General features: G+C 41.6%; 1 non-coding gene across 1 annotated transcript; it reads right to left on the bottom strand.

Moving 5' to 3' along the window:
* Window positions 1–2,980: 2,980 nt before the first annotated feature.
* Trnai-aau lies at window positions 2,981–3,054 on the bottom strand. Its single transcript has one exon. It is a non-coding gene; the product is annotated as a tRNA-Ile (tRNA).
* Window positions 3,055–3,453: the final 399 nt, after the last annotated feature.

Genomic DNA, 3,453 nt, shown 5'->3' with positions numbered 1-3,453 from the left:
TCTATCTGCAAGTAGGTCCCACTTCAAACTTTCTGTGAGATTTGTAACGCTCTCGCGATGGCTAAATGTTCCAGTCACAATTCTTGCCGCTCTTCTTTGGACCTTCTCAATCTCTTGAATCAGACCCAACTGGTAAGGGTTCCATACAGGGGAACGATACTCTAAGACTGGACGAACTAAAGTATTGTAAGCTACTTCCTTTGTTGAAGGACTGCATCGCTTCAGGATTCTACCAATAAACCACAACTTATGGTTCACCTTGCCCGTTACTTGTGTAATCTGATCATTCCATTTTGAGATCATTTCGAATAGTCACACCCAGATATTTGACGGATGTTACCGCTTCCAAAGATTGGGCATTTATTTTGTACTCGTACATAAATGGGGATTTTTGCCTTGTTATACGCAGTAGGTTACACTTACTAATATTGAGAGATAACTGCCAGTCATTACACCACGTATTTATTTTCTGCAGATCATCACTGATTTGTTCACAACTTTCATGTGATACTACTTTCCTGTAGACTACAGCATCGTCGGCAAACAGTTCAATGCCGCTGTCAATACCATCAACCAGATCGTTTAGGTAAATCGTAAAAAGCAGCGGACCTCTTACACTGCCCTGGGGCACACCTGAAGTTATGCTTGTTTCTGTTGAAGTCACCCCGTTCAGGACGACATACTGCTTCCTCTCTGTTGGAATCTATCCAACCGCATGTCATCGGATAGGCCGTAAGCGCACTTTCTGGGGCAAGCGACAGTGCTGAACTCAGTCGAACGCCTTTCGAAAGTCGAAAAATACGGCGTCAACATGGAAGCCGTTATCTAGAGTCTGTTGTATATCATGCACAAAGAGGGCCAGCTGTGTCTCCCATGACCGCTGTTTCCTAAAACCGTGCTGGTTTCTGCAGATGAGCTTCTCAGAGTCTAGAAAGGTCATTACGTCTAAACACAAAATATGTTCCATGATTCTACGACAAATCGATGTCAGTGAAATTGGCCAGTAATTATGTGCATCCGATTTTCTACCCTTTTTATAGATTGCTAAGACCTGGGCCTTCTTCCAGTCCCGTGGAACTTTCCGCTGTTACTTTCCGCTGTTCCGATGATCGCTGATATATGATGGATAAGAATGGTGCTATATTTGCAGCATAGTCAACATAAAATCTTATGGGGGTACCGTCTGGGTCAGATGGCTTCCTGGCGTCTAAGGATCTTAACAGTTTTACAATCCCAGATACACTAAACACTGACAGCGCCATTGTGGCGAAACGAAGAAAATGCTTCACACAAAACGCATGTAGATTTTACCGTAGAATCGTAATCTACAATAAAAATACGGGAATCCCTATTGAAGATTTCAAAGTTGTCACGTGTGATATCGCTGAATGTTCCCCCTCCGAGACAAACAAATCGGAATAATAACTTTTTTTGATCTGTTGTGTAGTTTTCGAGATATGTTAGTGTCTTCACTTAAGATGAACAACATGTATATGTAACGCTAAGCACTTTTGAGGGCAGAAATGCATTTACATGACAATATTACTCGTTGTTGTTCTGATAGAAACAATTTAAACAAGAGTACAAATTAAAAATAAAATTCAAAAATAAAAAATCATGTGATATGATAGGCTGCAGAAAATTCAAAACATAGCTCCACTTTACATTTTTTGCATCGGATACGTGCTAATGTCTTCCAGTTTATTCCAACACATCGTCGTCTTTTGAGTTCCTGCATTATCATAATCAGGTGCTTCATTTCAATAAATCGGAGCTCATTTGCTGCGGCCCTGGATTGTGGGGTTTGTCCAGAATCTCCTAATGGCATCGCCTGCGTAATACCTGGACAATTTCTCTTCGAAAATTTGCGTGAGAGATTGTGTTTCATTTATGTGGTAGAGTATCCAGACATTGTGTCCGGTGACATACAATAAACAATTGAAAACAACCCGCTGCCATTTCTTCCAGAGAAGGGCAGCACGAGTGGTTACAGGTTTGTTTGACCGGTGGGAAAGTGTTACATAGATGCTGAGAAGAAACTCAAGTGGCAAACTCTTGAAGATAGAAGCAAACTATACTGAGAAAGTCTATTTACAGATTTTTTTAGAACCAGCTTTAAATTGTGACTCTAGGAAAAACTACAACCCCCTACTCATCGCTCTCATAGGGATCATTGAGGACAAGATTTAATTAATTAAAGCAAACAAAGAGGCATTCCAACAATCGTTCTTCCCGCGCTCCATACGTGAATGGAACGTGAAGAAACCGTAATAACTGATACAATGGAACATACCTTCTGGCGTGCCTTTCACAGTGGTCTCCATAATATAGATGTACATCTAGATGCAGAGTAGGTCACACGAATACTAATAAAACGAGACATTTGTTAAAATTAATTCCCTCTTCAAGCTGTGACTGCTGCTCATCGACGAGGACATCGTACACTATTAACACACAATCATCCAGCAAGTTGTACTGTACAGTATTTTAAAACTTGCTGAACTATTTTTCTCTCAGAGTAGCTCCCAGTCCCATGAATAGTTCCATTGCGAAATATCTTTGCCATAACCTTTTCACCTACACGTGTATTCATGGTAATTATACTGAATATACTCATTTTATTTATGTAAACTGAAAAGTTTCAATATATTTCAGTTTTACAATTAAGCTTCAGTTTTACAATTTAACCTTAAGAGGAATAAATAAAATAAAAAATTTGGCAGCAGCAAGAATCGAATCCAACTCGATGACTTCCCGCTCAATAAGCTTGACCACTTTTTTTCTGCTTTCTTTTCATTTTGTTCGATATAGTTCGTTGTTTGGTCTAGGCTGACGTCACAAGACGTCCGTTCAAGTTGATCGTTGATTCCTTGACTCTGTTTTTTTTTTTATTACAGAGAGCACGCATCCCTTTACTGCGTCAACTAGAGCTGAGCAGCCGGCCGCCCGGGAGTGTGTCCGGGGGCCCGCTCAAAATGAATGGCCCGTGGGGGGATCGAACCCACGACCTTCGCGTTATTAGCACGACGCTCTAACCAACTGAGCTAACGGGCCGCTGCATTGATCTGCCTACAGCGCCGTACATGAAACCCTCATAAAACGTTCTGTATCCTGTACACTTGCTGAATACATTATACCCACTTTCAAAGAAAAATACTGACCCGGTGCAGTGCGCAACGTAACACCCATAGTGCCGGAAGGGATGACGTCACATCAGAGCATGCGCAGTCGAAAACAGGCAGCTGCGTCATTTCTTTGAGTAAATTACAGCGCTGTTGACCGTTTCAGCGCTCGACACTCGTTTCAGGTTACTGCGGAGAGAGCGCTACAAAACGTGATTACGTCCGTTTTATGTGCATAACAGCTCTCTATCGAAGAGAAATGGCGTAATTTTACTGCGGTTTCTGGTTCGCATTCGAAGCGAAATTGCATGGTTTGTGTGTACAGTGTGCT

Source organism: Schistocerca piceifrons, chromosome 1 (genome assembly GCF_021461385.2).
Source record: "Schistocerca piceifrons isolate TAMUIC-IGC-003096 chromosome 1, iqSchPice1.1, whole genome shotgun sequence".
In the NCBI taxonomy this organism is placed as follows: domain Eukaryota; kingdom Metazoa; phylum Arthropoda; class Insecta; order Orthoptera; family Acrididae; genus Schistocerca; species Schistocerca piceifrons.
The sequence above is the reverse complement of the archived record's forward strand: the minus strand, read 5'-3'. Positions and strand labels throughout refer to the sequence as shown.